Genomic DNA, 24323 nt, shown 5'->3' with positions numbered 1-24323 from the left:
AGGAAGAAGGGGGTAGGAGAAGAGGACTTTGGGGAAGGGATGGCGGTTGCTAGAGGAGGATATGGAGAAAAGGAGGGCGGTTAGAGGAGTAGATGGAGAGAGGGGGTGGAGGAGACAGAGGATGTTGAAGGAGGAGGCTAAGGAGGAGGAGGAGGAAGGGAAGAGGAGAAGCACATGGGCGACGAGAGGAGGAATTCAAGGTAGGGAGGGTTGCCCTCCAAAAAAAACAAAAAAAGTCGCTCCAAAGCTTGCTCCATTGAGCTCGCTCAAAAACCTAACTCCGTGAATTGTTCACCTCTCTTGAGGCTATCCCTCATGGGAATTCAGTCAATTGTTCCAACAATGCCTCTTATCAGATTTAGGGGGTTGAAAAGATTGTGTTTACTGCTGCAAATAGCAGTTCTTTCACACTTGTTGATGCACTTTATGTACTTGGGATCAAGAAGAATCTTTTGTCTGTATTTGCACTTGCTAGACTTGGACTTGTAGTCAAATTTGTGGATGACAGATGTACATTTCATGATCTCAGTTTTGGTGATAAAATTTTTGCATCTAGCCTTTTGTGCCGTAGGCTGTATAAGCTCACTTTGTATGACAAGTGTGGAAAAAATTTTGCAAATGCATTGCAGATTCAAGGACTGTTTTAGATGCAAAATTATGGCATGCACGTTCTAGGCATCTGAATTTTTCCAATTTGCTGCATTTGCAACAATCTAATAAAGTTGCTTCTTTGCCGCCTCTTGAAGCACCTGTCAAACATGTTTGTGAAGGCTGTATTTTGGGTAAGATACATCATTCAAAGTTTCCAAAGGATGGTTCGGTTAGGGCCACATGCAGGTTGCAGCTTGTGCATAGTGATGTTTGTGGGCCCATGCAAACTCCATCCTTGGGCAACTACCTTTACTTCATGACTTTCATTGATGATTACTCTAGGCATGCATGGGTATTTTTGCTTAAAGTGAAGTCCAAAGTTTTTATGTGCTTCAAACAGTTTCTGGCTATGGCTAAAAATGTATCGAAATGTACTATGGGCACCCTCCGTTCTGATTGAGGGGGCTTGATGAGGAAAGGGTTGAAAATGAACAGAGTAGAGGTATGCCATAATGGACAGTGCATACATTGTGTGATAGTAAATTGGATGCACCTTTTTCTAGTCGTACTCGTTCAAGCTCTGGCCATGCATCTTATGCATCAGATTGTTATGCTTTGGCTGTGTCTAGCTACATGATGTTGAGGAACCTCTGTCTTTTGATGAAGCACAAAATTCAAAAAATTGGATGGCTACCATGCATTCAGAATATGATGCACTTATAGAAAATGAAACATGGACTTCATGTGATTTGCCTGCTGGAAAAATTTCCATTGGTACGAAGTGGGTTTACAAGTTGAAATGCAAGTTGGATGGTGAGATCAATCGCCATAAGGCTCGACTTGTTGCAAAGGGTTATGCACAACAAAAAGGCATAGATTATGAAGAGACTTTTGCTCCCACTTGTCGTATGACTACTGTGCATTTTCTATGTGCATTGGCATCTCATTTTGGTTGGGATGTACATCAATTAGACATTGTTATTTCTTTCTTAAATGGTGACATATCTGAGGAATTTTATGTAGCGCGGCCTCGTGGTTTTGTCAAGAAAGGACACGAGGACAAAGTGTGCAAATGTAAGAAGGCTTTGTATGGGTTGAAGCAATTTCCTCGTGCTTGGTATGATAAAGTTGACACTCATTTGGTCAAACGAAGCTTTCATAAAAGTCCAACAGAAAGCACATTGTATGTAAAGAGTGAGGGTGATATACTTTTCATTGTGGTTCTTTATGTAGATGATTTATTGATCAATGGACCAAATGAGAGAAATATTGCTGAATTTAAGGCTGATTTGAATGCTAATTTCAAGATGAAAGATTTGGGGTTGTTGGATCATTACTTGGGTATACAGTTTCAGCAGTGTGATGGTGGTATTGCCTTGTGTCAGAAAAGTTACATAGAGGCAGTGCTATGTAATTTTGGACTTGAGGATTGCAAACCTATTGCCACTCCCATGGAAACATGTTTAAAATTGAGTCTTCATGATGCTGGTGATTCTGCAAATGTCACTCTTTACCAGACTGTTTTTGGATGCCTCATTTATGTATGCAACGCCAGGCTGGATATTCAGTTTGCAGTCTCATAGGTCCGCAGATTTATGTATAGCCTAGGGTCTAAGCATTGGCACGTTGTCAAGAGGATTTTCTGCTACCTTACTAGCAATTCACATCTTGGTTTGTTTTATCCCAAGAAAGGGGGATCATTGCTGCCAAACTTACATGATTTTTCGGAGTCAAATTGGGCTGGTTATTTTGACACGCGAGTGTCCACAAGTGGTTTTTGTTTCATGCTTCGCAGTTCATGTATATCATGGATGAGCAAGAAGAAACCTACTATGGCCACTTCTAGTTGTGAGGCTAAGTACCGGGCAGTTTTCACAGCTACGGTTGAGTGTGTATGGCTTAGATGCCTTATGGTTGATTTGGGTGTTGGACATGACACTGCCAACACTATCTACACTAACAGTCAGAGTGCATTGGCAATTGCGAGGAGCCCATTTTTTCATGCTTGCACAAAGCACATTGAGGTGCATTACCACTATGTCAAGGAGAGGCTCTCAACAGGAGAGACCAACTTGGCTTATGTACCAACATAGGACAACCTTGCAGATCTTTTCACAAAGGCATTGTCTCATGATAAGCTCGAAGCTTTCCGCAAAGCTTTGGGCTTACTCCCCTTTGTGGACTGATCGTGTCCTGAGGGCATGGCACTTCCATTTACTCATGTGCCAGCTCTCATTCACCGCATCACTCCAGGGGGATTTTTTACCATATACATGTGGTAGTGATGTGTGTGAACACACTAGGACCGTCGGGGCATTTTTTCCCTCTTTATGAGGTTTTTCCCCGTGCATTGTATATACACCCATCACTCTAGTGCTATCTATCTTTCCATTGCACACTAAGTAATACACTCTCCGTTGTGTGCATTGAGCTTACTCATCTTCTCCAAGCTATGTATGTTTTCCTACAACCCTAATTCCAACAATTACCTTTGAGGAAGGTAGATAAAGGATTTACACGATTGGCTCAATTGGATGGGTAAGTCAACATGGATAAGTTCCATATCGGAGAATACAATGTGACACTTTTGGGACATGTAGTGTCTAAAAGAGAAATAGAGCCCGACCATGAGAAATTGAAGTCACTCCTTGCACAACCTTCACCTTTAGACATGAAGCAAGTGGTATCATTTTTGCAAAAGGCACGTTATCTCAATTTGTTTATTCACCTTCTCTCACAGGAAATTTATCCACTTTAGCAACTCACCAGGCAGGCAACCTTGGCATGGCATGAGAGTAGCGAAAGGTGTTTTGAGGAGGTTAAGGGAATTTAGGGCTTTTTATAAACCTTCTATCTTGCAACCTTGCCTGGGAGGAGATCTTCTACGTCAACCCTAGCCTTGGGTGTGAATCACTAAGGGTAGTCTTGATGCAAAAAGATCCAAAGGTATTTTTTATGAGACCAATGTATTTTGAAAGTATGATTATGACTAAAACCGATAGGAGGTTTCACAGTTAGTCTTGACCTTCAAATTTGCAGTGGAAACATTTAGGGCCTACTTGTTGCCTAAAAGTTTTCTTGTGCTTTACACAGTGGATGTTTTCCCATATGCTTTGTAGCACATGGAGCTATCCCCAAGGATAGCAAAATGGGTGGTACAATTACAAGAATGCGATTACACATTACAAGTGAAAAGGACTACCAAGGCATGCTTAGCATATGTACTAGCACAAAGATACCATGGGACACTAGAGAAGGTGTAGCCTAGCCACCCCTATCTGAGCATGAGTTGCTACCACAAGCTCATAGTCTATAAAATCCACAATTTTGAGATCTCTTCTAAAAATAACAAAAGCAATCTGTTTTGTGAAATTTTGGCTATGAGTTTTCGGGAGGCTATGGTTCACAATTTTGTAAAATTCTTCTTTTCGGACTCTTTTGATGCTATTTTTTACTTTTCATGATTTTTAGTGCTTTTTAGTGGAAACCAAGCCCGCTTTCTTGCTCTCGTGGATGAGAGAAACCCATGGTTCAATTTTAGATTTTTTTCTTTTTATAATGCCATTTTTTGCTTTTCGTGCTTTTTGACGTTTTTTAAAAGCAACGTGCTTTTTTTCTTTTTATGCCATTTTTAGCTTTTCGTGATTTTTGACGTTTTTGAAAAGCAACATGCTGTTTAGGATGACTTAAATATAAATTATTATTTTTTAGTCACTGTCGGGTATAAAAATGACTACCTGGTGACCTATAAAAAGCGGCACAGCAAATACGTCATGGCAGTACGAGAAAACCATAATTATGTTGAGGCATCATGGTGGTGCAGCCAAAGTGTGTCAACCCTAGCAGAGGGCACAAGCAATGATATGTATGCTAACAGGTACATGACAAAGTACTAGAGCAGATGGGAAGAGCATGGGCAGGCAAGTGACAGTGGAGATGTATGCTTTATGTAGTTTTCTAAACCAAAAAGTCTCTAGGATGAGCCTGGTGGGATGGAAAGTGAAGGATGCTCAGCATGCATAGTTTTTTTCTTGGGAATATAGATCTTGAAGTGTTGGAGAAGGAGGTTTTGACGGCTCTTTAAACGGAGCTACAAAGTGCAAGATATTAAGGTTTGAAGCTAGAGGTGTTTCAGATCTGACATAGACAAGCCAAGTGATGACAGGTGGCTAGAGCCAGTTTCAGCATATGGATGAGTAAAGCTCATCACATGGAGAATGTCGGTTTTTTCAAGTCGTCATTTGTAGTTACGGATGTCGAGTTATTGCCAGATGAAGTTTGTCGGGGGCTAGTTCTAAGCCAGTTGGGCCGCCTCGATCCACGTGTCATCATGTGTTTTTTGGCCTCAAAAGGGTTCTAGAGCATGACATGCATTGTGGTGAGTCATCGGGAAGCAAGAGCTCCTTGATTAGATGCCTAGTCAGCTAGCGGCGGTTTGCCAAAGTTTGTGCCAATCTACAAGAGTGTAGTGCAAGATTGTAACAAACTTGGACACCCCAAGTCAAGATTCTACCGCGACACAACAAAGATTCACTTCAAAACAGTTCACAAAGACGACACGGCCCAATGTAGTTCTGTGTCCAGAGGTATTGGCCACAAAGACTTGCACCCCTTTTGGTATTTCTTTTTATATCTGGCATGAGTATCTCCTCACTTTCCTCCACTTCGGGTTTCTCATTTTGATCCCCATCATCGAGCACATCGCCTTTAAAAGACTTCAATAGACTCACATGAAAAGTATTGTGAATCTTCCAAGTATAGGGCAGCCTCAGCCTCAGTCTAAAGGAGACATCATTTATCTTTTATTTTATTTGGAAAGGGCCATAGTATCTCATGCTAAGCTTTGGAAAAATCCACTCCTTTCCCTTTTTCTTTCTTAGGCGTGCCTTCTCAAAACGTAAGAGCACCCAATCGTCTTCCTTTAAATTCAAATCCTGACGATCTGCTACCTTCTTGTGTCTTTCCTAAGGTTTTGCTAAAGACTCCAAGACCTTGGAAAAAGTAGTGTCCAAGTCCCTCGTGTACTGGTCGGCTTCAAAAATCTTATCTTTCATGCTTGATCTTTTACTTTGCCCCCCAAGCTTGGTAAAGTTTCGTACTTTCATCAAACGTGCTTAGGTCAGTACCCATGCAATTTGGAACCAGTCCTACTTTTATCTTGCCTTTTCTGCCACGTTCCTTTGTTGCTCTTGAATTCTTTGGCATGTCTTCATGTTGTTCTTGTTGTTCCTTTTGGGGCCCTTTGCGGAAACGTGCCCATATTCTCCACATCCGAAACACTTCCCTTCTTTGATGTAATTGGCTCTCTCTCGAAGAGTGAGCTGGGGTCGTCTATCCTTGTCTTTCTTTTCTTAAGAACACTTTCTCTTTCTACTTTCATTGTTAGAAGTCTGTTTGGTTCTGTGAGTCAAGATCTCATCATTGGTTAAGTCAATTTCCCGAATGTATCGCAAAAACCCATTTTGCATGACCCATCAATTCTTGAATAGAATTAGAATTTTGTTCCAGGCAGTAGTCTTGGATCTCTGTACGAAGTCCGCAACAAAACCGCTCAATCTCTTTCTTAAACAAGACCTTCTTAAAAGAAGATGTTGGTTGAAAAGAGTTCCAAAATCTCTTGCAATAAGCGTCCAAAGAATCTCCCTTGGTCATTCGAAGATGATTCCAATCGGTTCGTATATCTTGTTCGTACTCCCTAGTCAGCCAAGAAGAAATAAAGAGCCTTTTGAATTTCAACCATTTAACTATAGCTTCCTTCCTCAAAAGAAGAGTGGACCACCATGTTCGAGAATTTCCTTTGAAGAAATATGTAGCCCTCCTAATCTTGGAGTGCTCTGAGTAATGCCCTCCAGAGAAGGCTATGTCAAATTGCTGAATGAAGGCCAAATCTCTCGGAGCATCTCGGAACCCAAAAATAGATTCAAATTTAATCCAATGTCCACCGTTTTTGAATTCTTTCACTTTCTTGATTTTGTCTTTAAGAAAGTCATATTGGTTGGCTCTGTAAAAACTCTTCTTCTTTTCATTAAACATGTGGCCGTCGGAGTCCGAATTGTCAGAGGATGACTCCTCTATAGAACCGTCAAAAACTGGGTGAAATCTGGGCTTCTGTGCTTTTTTCTTTCCCTTTCCAAAGCGTTGATTTTTTGCTTCGCCTTTTACATTTTCTCTCTTCCTTGCTCGAGTCAGAAGAGCTAGAAGAACTATCAGAAGAAGTGGAAGAAGAACAACTTGTTAGTCCTTCAAATCGTACACGCTTCTTCTACTTTCTTGCCAATGCAAAGGAAGATTGACGACCCAAATAACCGGACAAGGCAGTCCGCTTCTTGTTCTTTTTCTCTTGCTTTTTGGATTTTTTGTTTGTGTCCAAAAGTCGATTGAACTCTGTGTGAACCACCTATTGTAATTCTTGCTTTGTAAACATCCTCGAAGAAGGAAGTTTCTTGATTGCCGGTTTGATGGGAGGCTTTGTGGATTTCTGCCACTGGGTGTACACTTTGCAATGGATTGTTCTGACAAAAAATTTGCAAATTTTGGATCCTTCACAATTTTAATCACATGCTTTGTGCACTTGTCAACCTTCTGTGGACGTTCCATCTTCAAGTTTGTATTGATAGGCCAAGGTGACCCGTACTCTTCCTCTGTTTGTTCATCAAAATCCTATTTGTGATCTCCTCCCGCATTAGCAGATGCAGAAGAAGTCGATTGATTTTTTTTGGAATCCATAAGTGTCACGAGAAAAGGATCGGATTTCCCGGTAGAAGAGAAATTGGTTGCACTTTGATACGGCTGTAACAAACTTGGACACCCCAAGTCAAGATTCTATCGTGACACAACAGAGATCCACTTCAAAATAGTTCACAAGGCGACACGGCGCAACGTAGTTCTGTGCCCAGAGGTATGGGCCCCAAAGACAGGCACCCTTTCGGTATTTCTTTTTATATTAATCTTGGTGCAAAAGTACAAGGGAGTCGATGGGGACTCACACTCAGACTCTGCATTCAGATGCTCTCAGTAATGAGTGCCCAGCCAACTTATTTATTGTTACAAGGGCTGCCCAAAAGCAGAGCCCCAAAATCTTTTAACTCAAAAGCAAAGTTTTTGAAAGATGCTTTTTAAAGCAACCAACATAATTTGCACAATTCCGTACAGCATACGAACTGTCACGTCATTAGCGTAATTTTTGGTGCAAAGTACGACGCGATTTCAGGGCTGCCACATCAACATTCAGCCTTTTGGCTCATTTCATTTTGGGGGGGCGGGGGGGCTTGTCTAGTGGCTAGAAGGATGCCACATCACCAGTTTGTGACACATATGGTATTTCATGTCTTTGCGGGCTTAATTTTTAGGCTTGAGAAAGTCAAAATATAGGGAGATTGGGTGAAGTTTGAGGCCAACAATACGAAGTTTTGATGGGGCTTGACGGCTTGGTTATTGGAGCCCTATAGCACTAAATGGAAACTGTTTGAAGTTGGGACAAAGAAACAAATGAATTTTTGGGGTTCATGAGGATTTTGAGATGCTTGAAGGGCGAGTTTTTCACGATCTTCCACCACGCGTCAATAGACATGATCCCATATGCGTAGTGGGTGTAGCCAGTCACAGGGTATAAGGGGTGGGCTGTCACCCCCTCCCTATCAAACAAGTAAAGCTCTTGGAGCTTGGGAGGTATGGCGATTCTAGCTTGTTGCGCTGCGAGCTCTGCCTATTTGCCATAGACGGTGGCGTTGGTGCTGATTGTGGTCAGTGGCGCTCTGTCCTCTATTGCCGTTGATAGCCCGCGCCAGCTATGATGTGGCATTGTGTTTAAGTGTTCTCATGCGGGCCTTGAAGGACGCGACCTTTTTTGTTGAGTAAAGGGGGATGGGGGGTCTCTCGCGGCATTGTCACGATGCCATGACAACAAGGGGGACCTCCCACGTGCTGTGAAGGGCAAGCCATCCAAAAATAGCAACGGTGCATGCGAGTTGGAGCAAAAAAAAGAGAGGCTTTCCATGCCCAAAGGACCAGCTTTTTGACACTTTTGGGGAGTCCTCGAGGGAGGGCTCTTGGAAGTTTGGAGGAGGTTTTTTGTGAAGCTCAACGAGGAGCTCGGTCTTGGCAAGAGTGCTCATGGAGGAGCTTAGGGAGACAGGTCGGAGCCAACGAGGGCATGGACAACTGTGTTTTTTCTTGCCGCTCTCAACGAAGAGAGCCGCATGGAGGCAAAGCCATTGATTGCTAAGATTTTTTGTGCTTGTCGATGTCAAATTGACATGCGGGTTGCTAGCAACAGGTTTTGATGGTGTTGTAGATGATGTTTTTTTGCCATAATGGAAGCAAACCATATCAAAATTTTGTGCCGTTTCTTCCCCTTTCTTCTTTTTTCTCTCTTTAAACCATCTGATGCGGGTGTTTGAGATACGTGTGCCTCCACTGGCCTCTGTGGTGTGTTGTTTGTGGGTCGGGTGTGTTCCCCTTTTCCCCCATCCATCTTCTGATGCCCCCACTGAGGAGCACACTCATGCTCCGATTTGAAATTTAAAGTGGTGTTTGGTAGCCGACAAGCGGTGTCGGAGTGTGCGGTTCTCCAGGGTTAATCATGAAAGCACCGTGCTTCTGGTTGTAGATGGACAGTCAGTGGAGCCTCATGCCATGGCAATCTTGTGCAGATAGGGAAAATCTAAGGGTAGTTAAGAGTGTTTTAGAGATAAATTTGAGAGAGACGGACACAGATGAGAACATAATTTGGGTTAAAACAAATTTCAAGAAGATAAAGACACTTAAAAGATACTGGCCAATAGATGCTTCCATTGAATTGATATTTGAAACCATTGATACAAATTGGTTGCATACGCCGTCGTGCCTGCTCATTTGCAAACCCCTATTCAAATAATCCAACCTCGGTGAAAATAATCCATAAATCTCTAGGTGAGCTTCACCGGGCTGTTTTACTCCTTTGCCTATCAAAATTTTGAAGAAAAACCCCTTCCACCCTTTGTTGGATCGAGATTTTTCCGCCCTCTATTGATTTGCCCCAATCTTCTCTCCCCCAGGTCGAGAGAGAGAGAGAGAGAGAGAGAGAGAGAGAGAGAGAGAGAGAGAGAGAGAGAGAGAGAGAAAAGTTTCCTTTGCCACCACTTCGTATCCTCCTCCCTTGCTTGCTTGCCTCATAAGTCTTCGGAGAGGGACATCTGAGAGAGAGAGAGAGAGAGAGAGAGAGAGAGAGAGAGCCTTCCTCCCAAGAGGGAGAAAAAAACATTTTTCTTCCTTCTTCCCTTGCCTCCTCACGCCATGATTACCCTCGTCGTCCAAGATCTCCTTCTTTGTTGCTTCAAGGTAGAGAAAGAGAGAGAGAGAGGGAGAGCCACCACTTTCTTTCGATAATCCTCCCCTTTCTCTGGTGCACCCCTTCCTTTCTTTGATTCTTCCTCTTACTCAATCCACCATTGCCGCCCCTCTTTCCAAGGTCAAGAGAGAGCAACCCTCCCAAAATCAAGAGAAAAAGAGGGACCTCGTTCTTTTGCTGCCTTGATTCCTCCTCCTTCTCTTCACTCTTGACGACACACCAATCTTCACCTCTCCTTTCTCCTTCTCATTCCTTTTTTATGCCTCCCATTTATCTTCCTCTTCCATGCAAATCCTCCCCTCAAAATAGCCCCCCCCCCCCCCCCCCCCCCCCCCCCCCCCAACACACACACACACACTTCCTATTAGCAGTATCACCGCTGTCATTGACGTGGCATGGGAACGGCCAATGCTGATGTGGAAACGTCGGCTTTGAACATCGCCAAATCCATCGGGACCAAGCCGAAAAGATGTGCCATGGCCTACTGCTCAGTTTTTTGCTTCATGTGCGTCCTGATCTGAGTGTCACAGAGATCATTGTGAGCTCTTCCCCTTTCCCACGCCCTACCCGCACGCTGCTTCCCCCTTATTCCCCCCCCCCCTTTTCACACACAATGTGCTTCTTTTTCATTAAATGGGTGGCCACCTCTTTTGGGCGACCACAGCCATTTCAGCCTTGGTGGGCAGCCGTTGTAGTGGGCGATGGCCCTGCTTTGCCTATGGGTGGCATGTAGCCCTCATAATACACCTCATTTGGCATGCACATTGACAAAAGCATTGCCTAGCACCACATCGGTTTTCAGCAGCCCTTGACTGGCAATATCGTGGCGAATGTTTTTGTCCATATCAATGTCTCAGATAGTGCCACATGCCCTCAAGATGCAAGAATAGGTGATTGGCGACGGGCCTTCCCTTCACATTTGGTTAAAACCACCTAAAACTTCTTCTCCAGAGCTATAATGGAACCTTGTAACCAAAAGTGCCCCAAGAGACGACATTTTTGAATGGAAAGCTCATCAAAAATTTTATGTTCTTGTTTAAGGCACCACATTTGGCATATATATCACCCAAGGCATTTCCTTGCAAAACATTGGATCACCTATCAATCAAGCATTGCAAGTACAAATCAAAGCATTGCCAAGCATAGCACACTTAGCATATATCTTGGCCAAATCACCGTGTCATGCATATATCTCAATAAAGATAGTGTCGAAGTTTCACCTACTTATCCAGCTATCACTGAACTGCAAGAGCATGACATTCCGTACAAGATACTCCTCGAGCACTTATACCACACTCCGAAACCTTGATGAAGTCCAAAACTCTCAGATGGTACAATAACCGAGATGACCTAAGTGTTATAGAACTGGCCCCCAATGAAATGTAAACTGGCAATATCTCAACAACCAAAACTCTGATTGCCGATCTGAAAAGACCAGTGCTCTTCATTTAATAAGCACTTTAGACCCATGCACTCATACCATCATTGACCCTTCATCTGCAAGTGCCCAATCCGGTCCGAATGTGTAAAATGTCCCAGCTTCAAACTGCCATAACTTTCACACCAAAGCTCTAATTGACGAGCTGTAAAGACAAGCCTAGGGAGCATGTGAAACACTACAAATTTAGCTTAATAAACCTCATTCTAACAACATCATTGCATCTCAGCCTACAGGTAGAAACCTCATTTGTGATGGCCTCAAAACCATAGTTAGCATAGATTCCAGTTATCTCATAATGTCATAGTAGAATTTGGCCTAAATCATCTGTTTAGAAGAACCTTGAAAATGTAATCAAATTCTTGTCTTCATAATGTGCCGACAAAGTGGCAGGACATCCACCCCCTCTTTACCTGCACAACCTCCAGTCTGTGCGACCATTATTCAAACTTTGAAGCAAAAACCTATAAACATATAACCACTACCCCATTGTAAGCATACCATTTGCATTCTCCCAATTTGCAGCTTCATGTGAGCATACCCTCCTCTAGGATCATAGGGAAAATACAAGAGTTTCCCAACAGTAGAGCATAAGCATGAATTAACCCATAAACCATCATGAACTCCACCTGGATCATATGGCATATAAGTAAATTGCCCCAAACCATGCATATATCCATCTCCACCCGGATCAAACGGCACATCAATCAATTTTCCTAGACCATGCACATATACATCTCCACTTGGATCAAATGGTACATTGATCAATTGCCCCAAAACCATGCCAAAAATTGCCTCCTCCTAGATCAAAAGCTAGTAGAAAATCCCCTACATCATAAGGTAACAAGAAATCCTGTATAGCATCTTGTAACATTTGATATTTCCACATCCCTTGTGAAACCTGCTCATCTGATTGTTGATCATTTATAACATGTGGGAGCATTGGAAACGCAGCTTCACCCCCTCTAGTATTGGAACTCCGATCATGCATCAAATCTTTGGGAAAATCCTCTTTATTGGACTCTTGAGATGCATCAAAAAACATTCCCCTAGTTTGTATATGCCCAAAACCAAATAGAGAATCATCCAACAATGGCATAAGGTCATCATCAACCACATCTTGATAAACGTGCTTATGCATGAAACCAAATTGCTCGATGCCCTTTGCATCTGTAATTGAGAAGCCTTCCAAAGCTTCATCCAATAAGCACATAAGCTCTAGGTCCGTCACTTCATTAGAGTCTTCTGCATATCTCATGCTTCAAACTAGGCATTTCACATATGGTATGCATACTATCCACATCTCTTGTAGATTGCTCATCAAGTTTCTCCCCCTCATCGAAATATGTTTGAGCTTCTATAGCACAAAGCTCAGGGTAAAATCATGTATTGGTGGTACCACTTGTTGCACCTTTTGGTGGTACCCTTTAAAAAAAGTGGGGATCGGTAAATTTTTTGCAAAAAAACTCAAAACTTGTCTGACTTTATACTTTTAGATTCTACATGAAAAAATATATCCATTGATATATAACATGCTAGTTTATTTTACATGTAATACATGAAGATGGGGATTGTAAGGTGCTACCAAAGGAGTGTCCAAGACACCCCTTTTTAATACCACCGATACATGCTTTGGCCCCTCACTATGCATATTGAAAATTGCATCTACGTCCCTATCCATATCATCGGCACAATGAACCCAATAATATGCAACACTAAAAGATTGCAATTCATTACACACCCCCTCTGAATAAGCATCATCAAGTTCACGATCACTTTGCCATATTGAGAGCTCTACATCTCAAAATCTTGATAAAGAAGGATTCTCCTCCCCCTCTAAATCATCACCATGTGGATATTCAAACACATACCCTTGCTCATCCAAGCCCTTAAGATATGGTGTATCCAAACCCTGTAAATGCTCATGCACATCCATACCTTGTGAACCCTCATGTCTGTACAGACCCTCTGAATCCTCATGCTTTTCTTGACCCTGTAAGTATTCAACTTCAGCCATTAGCATGGAATATGCAATTTCAAGCTTTGCATAGACATCTTGGACAACCTCTTCATCATCTTATTATGTAGTAGCCTATCATCCTCAAGCAAGCATTCATCAATAGCAGTTTCCATCTTAGCCCTAATCTGCTTGCAAACCTCCGCATAGGTAGGTACATTAACATAATCCTCATCATCTTCATACATGTTTGGATCCCATCATTCTTGGATGATAGCAGCTTTAAACTTGCTCCAGCTATGCAAATTTTGTTGCTGAAGCTCCCAAACCCTCTCAATAATATCAAGGATCCAAAACCTCTCAAATTTTAGAATCTTGTTCTCTTTTGGCACCCCATGCAACTCAAGCTTCTTGTCATAGCACTCCAAGTATCCTATTGGATCATAACCATCACAAATCCGTTGTTGATAAAAAACTAGGCATTTGGCATTTTCCAGGGCCAATTACTGCAACATCTCTCCCTTCCAGTCATCTGGCTCTTTAGATCCTCTCTTTCCCATGGCTTGAAATTTTTTGTGTTATTCTGCTCTTGAAATCCACCTAGTTCACTTTTTGTAGATTGTTGCAACTCCCACTCCTCGATTTTCAAGCCGGTATCCAAATTTTTGTTCATATTTTGCATTTGACTTGCATACTACTGCTGCAAAATAGCATCCATTAACCCCACAATCTATTGCATCTTTTTCGGCTTGGTCTGCTGACATCAGTGGCTCCATCTACCCCGGCCAAGTTTGCATCGGTTTCACCAAAGATGTCGGAGTGTGTGGTTCTCCGGGGTTGACCGAGAAAGCGTTGGGCTTCTAGCTCTAGGTGTAACCTCAAACCAAGGGAATCCTGTGCAAATAGGGAAAACTTAAGGGTAATTAAGAGTGTTTTAGAGATAAAATTGAGAGAGATGGACACAAATGGGAACACAATTTAGGGTTAAAACAAATTTGAAAAAGATAACCACATTTAAAAGATATTGGCCAATAAATGCTTCCATTAATTTGATATCTAAAACCCTTGATACAAATTGGCTGCATACGCCGTCGTTGGTATGCATGTTGATTTGTAACCCTTGTTCAGATAATCCAACCATGGTGGAAACAATCCATAAATCACCAAGTGAATTTCACCCTGTTTAACTCCTTTGCCTATCAAAATGTTGAAGAAAAATCCCTTCCACCTTGTGCTTGATCAAGATTTGTCTGCCCTCTATTGATTTGCCTGAGTCTTCTCTCCCCCAGGTTGATAGAGCAAAAAAAAAAATTCCTCTACCACCACTTCGTATCCTCCTCCCTCCCTTGCTTGCTTGCTTCATAATTCTTCGTAGAGGGACATCAGAAAGAGAGAGAGAGAGAGAGAGAGAGAGAGAGAGAGAGAGAGAGAGAGAGAGAGAGAGTTCCTCTTGAGAGGGAGAGAAATCCCTTTTTCTTCCTTCTTCCCCTGCCTCCTCATGCCGTGATTACCCTCGTTGTCCAAGATCTCCTCGTTTGTTGCTTCAAGGTAGAGAGAGAGAGAGAGAGAGAGGGGGGGGGGGGGATTGAGAGGGAGAGCTTCCACTTCCTTTTGATAATCCTCCACCTTTCTCTTGTGCACCCTCTTCATTTCTCTAATTTCTCCTCCTACTACTCAATCCACCACTGTCACCCCTCTCTCCAAGGTCGAGAGAGAGCAACCCTCCCAAAATTGAGAGAAAGAGAGAGACCACGTTCTTATGCTTCCTTGATTCCTCCTCCTTCTCTTCATGCTTGACCACACACCAAAATTCACCTCTCATTTCTCCTTCGCATGCCTTTTTTATGCCTCCCATTTATCATCTTCTTTCATGCAAATCCCCCCCTCAAAATAGCACCCCCACTTTCTATTAGCAATAGCGCAGCCGTCATTAGCATCGCATGGGAATGGCCACTGCTAACGTGGCAGCCTTGGCTTTGAACAATGCCAAATCTATTGAGACCAAACCGAAAAGATGTCCCATAGCCTACTCCTCAATATTTGCTTCATGTGCGTCATGATCTGAGCATCGTAGAGCTCGCTGAGAGCTCTTCGTCATTATCTAAGCATCATAGAGCTCGCTGAGAGCTCTTCCCCTCTCCCAAGTGCTACCTACATGCTGCTTCCCTCATATCCCCCCCCCCCCCCCCCACACACACACACGAAGTGCTTCTTTTTCATTAAATGGGTGGCCACCTCTTTTGTGCGACCACACCCATTTCGTCCTTGGGTGGCCGTGCTCCACCTTGTAGTGGGCGACCATGCTTTGCCTATGGGTGTCCTTTAGCGCTCATAATACACCTCATTTGGCATGCACACTAACGAAAAAATTGCCTAGCACCACATCGGTTTTGAGCAGTCCTTGACTAGAAATATCATCGCAAATATTTTTGTCCATATCAATGTCTTGGATAGTGCCATATGCACTCAGGATTCAAGAATAGGTGATTGCATTTGAGGAAAGACCTTCCCTTCACATTCGGTTAAAACTACCCAAAAATTCCTTGCCATAGCTATAATGGAATCTTATAACCAACAATGTACCAAGAGACGTCATATTTGAATTGAAAGCTCATCAGAAACTTTATGGGCTTCTGTAAGGCACCACTTTTGGCATATATATCACCGAAGGCATTGCCTTGCAAAACATTGGATTGCGTATCAATCAAGAATTGCAAGTACAGATCAAAGTGTTGCCAAGCACAACACACTTAGCATATATATTGGCCAAAGCATTGCTAGCGCACCATGTCAGGCCTATATCTCAATAACGATAGTGTCGAGCACAAGCTGCACTTGCTTATCCAGCTATCAATGCACTGCAAGAGATGACATTCCGGACAAGATACTCTTCGAGCACTTTATTCTATTGCACTCCAAAACTTGGATGAAGCCCAAAAACTCTCAGATGGAACAATAACCGAGATGACCAAAGTGTTATAGAAGTGGCCCCTAGTGAAATGTAAATTGGCAATATCTCGACAACCAGAAGTCTGATTGTCGATCTAAAAAGACCAGCGCTCTCCCTATGATAAGCACTTCAAACCCATGCACTCATACCATCTCTGAACCCTCATCTGTAGTTTCCCAATCTGGCTTGGATCTACAAGTTGTCACAACTTCAAACTTCCATAACTTTCACACCAAAGCTCCAATTGACGAGTTGTAAAGACAGGCCTAGGGAGCATGTCAAAAAGTAAAAATTTGGTTTATTAAGCCTCATTCTGACAACATCATTGCATCTTGGTTTGCAGGTAGAAACCTCATTTGATGGCCTCAAAAACACAATTAGCATACATTCCAGTCATCTCCTAATGTTATAGAAGAATCTGGTCTAACTCATTAGTTTGGCAAAACCTTGAAAATATAAGCAAATCCTTGTCTCTCATAACGTGCCCGCACAGTGGCACGACAACGGTTGGTCAAAATATTTGGTGATCGGAATTGAAGCTAGCAGAGATGATGGAGCCAAGCTTTGGTCCCATATTTACAAGTGTTGAAGACCTAGAGGATTGGTAGTAAGTTTTGAATTGTGGATGCTATTGATGCATATGATGACGAATGTGAAAAAGCTGCAGGCAGTGCCATTGCTGGTGCGCGAACGCGCAAAGATTCGGTTTGATAGTTTGAAGGGTGATGATCAAAGTTCATGGCAAGAATTGCAGAGCGAGTTTCTAAATCAGTTTATAAAGGTCACTTTAGAGGAAGCTAATGCAAAGCTGAAGGCGGTACGCCAAGACGTAAGTAAATATTTTCCCATTTTTCTTGAGTAATTTGAAACAATTAGAGGTTTCTAGTGGGATGAAAGGAAACTACTACCTGAAGTTGTCGAAGTTTCTTGAGTGCCTTCATCCAAAAATAAAAGAAAAGGTTGAATACGGTGCTGATACCTATGATGATATTGTCTATCTGGCTAAAAGAGTCGAAAAGTGAAGCAAAAGTTGGAGTTGGGTTTGTTGAAGCCTGCAGATTATGTGCTCGTTGCAAAGATAGCACATTATACTATGATTCAACCGAAGGAGGTGCCGATTTTTTGAAGTTCAAAACCTATTGAGGTAAGGCCAATTGTCAATTATGCTCCTTGGAGGTTTCTAGTTTGTAGAGTACTTGTGCCACTGGAGTGAGCTTTTCAACGAGGATGAGGCCCTTGTCAAAGACAACCTGTGTACAAAAGAGGTAGCTGATATTGAGTGCCAAGAAAATCTTGAAGAGGTAGAGTCTGTTTCTTGAAGCAAGTGCATGATGAGGTAACAGAGTGAAATCAGGTTGCAGATGCCAAGAAGCTTGGAAGGAGATGAATAAAGTGTGCAAAGCCAAGAGGATGGTCAAGTTTTTGTGGAGCACCAAGAGGATGAGGATGCTGATACAAAGTTGGCATGTAGTGTTGATGTTGATGAAGATACAAGCTCGAGTCTTTGGGAGACAAGCGAGGAAGGTAGATTGGAGGAATCAGCATCCTATGGCGAGGAGACCGAGTGCCATGAGCCGATTCTCGTAAGAAAAAACTGCTTGATTATGTGTCTAATGATATGGTCATTGCCAATGTGAGAGAACAACAGGCTAGTGACAAAGGTTGTCAAGGAGGATATGCTATCAACGATGGCATCCAATGCTATCGATACCCTTTACAAACTAAACAAAGAAATAAGAAAGGAAGTCAAGTGAGCATTAAATCTTGGCTGTGACGAAATTCTTTCATTTGAGGACAATTTACAATTTCTTAGTTGTAAATTGTCTTTAGATGAAAGGAAAACTTACATCTAAAAAAATATGAAATCATTAGGTCCTTAAATGAAAGGATCCCTTTTAGGTCCTTAAACGAAAGGATCCCTTTACAAATTAGACAAAGAAATAAGAAAGGAAGTAAAGTGAGCATTAAACGAAAGGACCAAGTTATAACGATCATTTTAAAATATGAATGAAAGATATAATCATTATAAAACTTTCCTTTGCAATCAAAGAAGACACTTGTATCAACGGCTTAAAAGGTGCACATTTTTCAACCTTCCCATATGGCCTTCAGCAAGCCAAAAATTTGTAGACCTTTTGACTCGTTACCTAGTATGGAATTTAGTTCGAATGTGTACATAGGAAAGAGCTAGGCTCCATTACCTACACACACCATTACCTACACACACTACATAGAATAGGGGTAGATCAAGCTAGTTGTTTTGTGGCTATCCAAGAAACAAAAAAGGGTTGGCTTGTCCTATAGATCCTCCTTTTTGTTGCATAGTAAAATCCATACTAAGTTCTCCTTATCTCTAGCCTTCATCGTGACCAATGCTACCTTTTGTCCCCCCCCCCCCCCCCCCCCCCCCCCAAAACCACCACCACCACACAATTCCTTTCCCCCCCCCCTCCTCCTCCTCCTCTTCTATATACAGACTAAGTTTTTTTTAAAAGCATGTCATTTGATTGTAAAGAGAGTAGAAAGGCGATGGACACAAAAAGTTTACAACTTCTAGCTTGCATGTCATTTAAAACGAAAAAGAAGAGGTCACTTCTTTTTTTTTAAACTCTCTACCATGTTCATCACAACTAAAAGTGTCACTCTTGACATCTTAAAAAGAGGAAAGCTCAAACATAAACTACAAAAAAAAAAATCTGTGGAGATGAAGATCATGTAGGGGAACAAATAAATTATGATGCTTGCAAAGAACTTTTCCAGAAGGTAGCAAGACAATCAAACATAAATTATGATGCTTGCAAAGAGGTACCAAGTACTCTTTTTGTAATTTTCATGTTTTTAATTGTAACTTTTAATATGGCCCCTTGAATTGAGGTTGAGAAGGAGCTGGAGATATTGTAACCCATGTTCTCTACACATATTATTCACCCAACATTCATTAGAAATTTTCAAGTGACTAGTACATGCAAAAAAGCTATAGTAATTTAAGTATATCATGCAACTTTCAAGCTTGACTATCTTGAAGGGACCACCAAAACACACCACGTTAGACCTTGAATACTTTCACAATGTAAAAATGTGGAATATGACATCCTGCAAATTGATAGTTGACATCTTAACCACTTATGCCCTAGAGGATTGCAAGTGCTCCGTGCTTTAAGTTTATAGGTGTAGAAACAATAGTAAAATTTTGATGTGGCTATAACAAAGCTCCTTTTAGAGGAGTTTTAGATAGCATAATAACTAAGAGACATTTGTTAGTTCTGCACAAAAATACATGCGTTGAGTTGTTCATATGTATTTTTAGCCCTTTTAAATATGAGCTCCACATGATCTACAAGCATGGTAACACAATGAGATTGAATGGAAGGTATATCTATAGTAATGAGACTAATGTTGCATTGAGAATATTTTTTATTCCTTAGTATTAAATGTCAGTATATACCCAATGATCACCCCTCAGCATGTACTTCACTTCATTATATGTTGCAGATTTGCGTTGTCCCCATTACGAGAAGAAGCCACTAGTGCATGTATCTTTGGTGGGATTTCACTTAAACAACAAGAAGGTTTTTGTAATGATGATGGTAGTGACCTAATTCAGATGCCTAAATGTGGGCTCCTTGAAATATGTTCTCACATGCTATATCAGGTGTACGCTATATACTAACAAATGACTTATTCATGTCAGTCCATCATTGGCCAGTGGGGCCGGTGGTCATGGTTGATGGCCCCAAGCAATGCACAAGCAATGCCAGCCAAATTTTCCATGTTGTATATACTAAATTAGAGGCCAGTACCATAACGTGAATCATTCAACGTTGTGGTACAAAACCCCTGCTATGTGTACATCCTATCAACTTAAGTTTTCTACGCAAGCATCTAAGCTCCACCTTGACAGTGCATAAGGGGATAATTACATCACATTGTATCAATCTGGTAATCAAATTTTTGGGTTCTTTCCTTTTTCTGACTCACGGTGTTCCTCTATTTTTATTTACTATGAGATTCTACTTTGCTATTATCTTATCTTTTTTTTCTGTTTGGCCATACTCACAATTGTGATTTGAGAGAATTAATATTAACCTGATAAGAATACAACAACCCTCAAGCACTACATGTGCCTTGAGGGGGCTAGGGTTCCATCAGAGACTTGTACATAGAGAAAACCTACCAGATGTGTTACTCCTATCCTCTTGGGTGTTCTAAATAGCTCAAAGCATGCATCCATCCTTCATCTTTGTCAACTATCCCTCTTCTTGTTCCTACCATGTGAATGAGCTCAATGCTTAATCGCACAATATCATCAAAGAGAGCTACGTCCAGTTTGTTGTCAAAGAATCAAATCTTCCTGGACTTCCATACTTGCTTCAGGTAGCAAAATCTGACCATTTGAGTGCATACCATAACGGCGTGGATTTGGATAGCACGCCCTCCCAAGATCAGGTGATCCGTAACAAAGGTGATCTTCCAAGTCCTTCTTACCCACTTGCACACTCTGGCGGCTAGACCCCGCGAAGTAGGGTACTTGCAAAACAGATGAAGGGGGTCTTCCAAGGATGACTTGCAGCCTGAGCAAGTTCCTGAGCCAAAACCTCGAGCTTGCACCTTAATCCTATCGGGAAAAGCTTCCCAAAGCACCTTCCAAATGAATGCCTTTATGTAGTTCGTCCCTTTAGTCTCTCAGATGGTAGTAACCCTCTTTTTCCAACGTTCTTCTGACCAGTTGTTCTTCAAGATTCTATTGAGTGAGGCAAACCAATCAGCTTGATATACAATAACATTATATGTACTCCTTGTCTTGGGAAGCGAGAATACTTTGTATTTTGGCCAATGCCGGGCTCTCTAATCTATTTTTGATCCACATACAGAAGGACATGAGGATGCTAGCACTTCTAAGAGTCTACTAATCAGAAGCCTTTTGTAAATCCCCAATTTGTGCTTCATTACCATGAGCTCTCCATCCTTCCAACAACAACTTATGTCATCCCAGAGATGCGAAGCTTTTAGACTCCTTTATTGCTCACTTGCCGTGTAATTTCCCTCCAAAAAGGGTCCAGGAAGCCCCTTCCAAGTTTGGAGAGCCATGGGGAAAAATTGTGGGAGGAATCCTTGAAGTATCTGAAATTCTCTCCCCATTCTAGAGTTGAGGCTACTTTGTTACACTTCCACGCTAGTTCCCTTGTGCAGCCACCAACTCGAGGGATGTCCAACAAGGTTCAAGAATCTTGTCCGCATCGTGGCCATCTTCCATATGCCCCATCTTGAGGAAAGCTTTGCGTTGTTTATCATATCCCATGCCATAATAGAACACTTTTAGTTTTGGTTCATCAAAGAAACCATGAGTTTGTCACACAAAGCTTCTACATGCACCATAGGGGCAAATAATCCTGATTCTACCCTAATTCTTAGGTCTTGCTACCCATTCCCATCACCCCCATTGGTAAGGGGTTGTGGCTTTTATGTTACTTTTCCATAAAAAGCGCTTCATAAGATTCAAGAATTCTTTCCAATTAGATTTCCTCATTTTAAGTAACTATGATACAAATGAAATGTACGGTATCATGAAAGCATTAATCATTGTGATTGTACTATGGAAGGGGAGGAGCACAAACTTCCATCTTCTCGTTTTGCTATTAACTTTAGTCAAGATCCATTCAACTCTCTGTTTATCTGCAATGCCCACTCCAAGTGGAGCACCTAGGTGCCTCAACAGAGTGCCCTTGCCTATAGCCTCTCCAGACCATTCCGTGGCATCGAAGGTGTTGCTTTCTGAGAGAGATATTAGTCTTGATTTCTTAATACTGCACATTGGAGATGGAGGCAGAGGCAAAAGTTGGAAAATCTCAAGGGCTCTTTGTAGTGCTTCTAAATCATCTTTGAGGAAAAGCAAAGAGTCATTTGCAAATAGCTTTGCCAGAATTTGCTTTCCTCCAGGCAATGAAAGACCTTAAATCTCCCCTTTCGCCACAGTGTCCTCAAGTGTTGTCACTCGCGGATGAGAGCCAATAGCAAAAAGAAACAGGGCAAGGGGGAAGCCTTGCTTGATCGAACGCTTGACCTCAAAGCCTCTCACTATCTTATTGTTGAAGAGGAGCTCATAGTAACTTCCTTCCCCCAACGACCAGTGAAATTTTAATCTTGAAGCTTCCCATTTTTTTGGTAATCCATTAGGTCTCCCCAATCTCCAAAAAATGAAAAACCTTTCAAAACTTCTTTTTTTCCCTCGTGAAACTCACAAACTGTGAGTGGTGGACGAAAGACTGACCTAGGCAATGCCTCTCTCGATAGAAAGAAATGCACGAGAGCGAATGACTTGGATTCTCATTGTGCAGCTTGCGTGAGACAAAGAGGAAGGCATTGCCTTGTAGTGGGGAGAGAGAGAGAGAGAGAGAGAGAGAGAGAGAGAGAGATTGAGACTTTGTGGACTCGTGTGCTGAAAAATGCTTGAGTGTGTCAGAGAAAGAGTGCCTATTTGCAACTTCCATGCAGGCACTACCCTCAGACGCCTCGAAATCTCACCCTTTCCCTTTGAACAAAAAAAAGAATCTTCCATGGTTCTACCCAAAGAAATGGGTCCAAAATCATAACTATAGGTATGGAATATATTTGTTTTGAAGCCATTAGGAGAGCTATGAGCCATATAATCCTCATTTTGGTTGTAATAAAAAAATTTGTGTCTGTTTTTTGCAAAGCTCATAGACAGTGAGTGTTATATTAATAAAAATCCAAAAAATTACAAGCACAACCCTATTCCAATTGTGCCAAGGCACCAAGTGTTCCAATAAGCAGCGCCAAAGGACAATACGGGAGAACATCATAACCATGGTAAGCAAGGGAGCCACCCCATCGAATATACCAAAGAGAACATAGAAGCACAAGGAAGTAGAGAGAACCCTTGTCAGAACTCCACGACTGCCATGAGAAGACTACCATCTGCCACCCACTAGACCCTTGCCAAGGAAAAGACTCGGAACCATAGCTCGGGACAATAAAGCCGAAGAAGGGCGGAGCCCACGGGTCTCCATCAAAAAAATTGTATTTTAATGAGCTTTTTTATAGGGCCCTTGGAATTCATAAACCTACTACAATAACGATTCCATAAAGGTAAATGCTTATGGTTAACAAAGCGCTTGTCCATGGGCACACATGCTTCTTTCTTCAATGTGGGTGAACTATTGAGGAAACAAACGTTTGCAATGCTCTTCAAGAGTAACGTAATCTTGTCTCTTCTGTTCCAAGATCTTGCTGGTTTGTCTCTGTGTGGTGCTTTCATAGCTCATGCATGGCTAATAGTTGGACAAGGAAATCTATCAACAACCAACCATTGTGGGCCTCATTACGACGTGATTTTCATTGCTTTTCAAGGTTTGTCCTCAACCATTGCTCAAAGAGAAGCAATAAACCATTGCTCAAAGAGAAGCAATAATGAGGCTTATTTTTTCGTACTAAATTGGCCCTTTAAACCGTTTCACCTACTTGTATTTCCCAAACGATGCTCGCTAATAACACAAGTTACAGTTATAAACCCAAAATCGTCACAACATATACTGGTATTTTCTAATCAATCAAATATGTCCCTTGGTATATTAAGTGCACCGCTCACACCCTTGAAAAATACACTAGAAAGTGAATGATGGCGTATAGGAATATGAGGATTCATTATGTTTGTTAAATTCAAGCATTTTTGTACTCTAGTAATTTATCTTAGATGGGGTGGCACCCCTATTCGCCAGGTAGTTTTTTGTGATGATGTACGATAATGGGCCCCTGTGTTGTCCCTCGCTATCTGTGAAACTGCTTTGGCTCATTGTAATGCTTTTGGCTTGCCTCCTTGGCTCATGTTAAGCAAGAAGGCTTTGTATGTATTGTTGTGATAATTTAGTCTAACTCTCTCCAGTAGGGGGTACCAGCTGGCATAAAATCATAACATATCTCATTAGGAGAGTAAATCCGCTTCGCACTGGATCACATAGAAGGCATGAGAGAAGACGCACAACCGGGCAGGCACGGTTCGCGCAAAGAGGAGGCGGAAGAGGCAGGGTAGAGGTGTGTTTTG

The sequence above is a fragment of the Adiantum capillus-veneris genome, chromosome 28, assembly GCF_014529385.1.
Source record: "Adiantum capillus-veneris isolate H3 chromosome 28, ASM1452938v2, whole genome shotgun sequence".
NCBI lineage: Eukaryota > Viridiplantae > Streptophyta > Polypodiopsida > Polypodiales > Pteridaceae > Adiantum > Adiantum capillus-veneris.
This window is presented reverse-complemented; position numbering follows the sequence as displayed.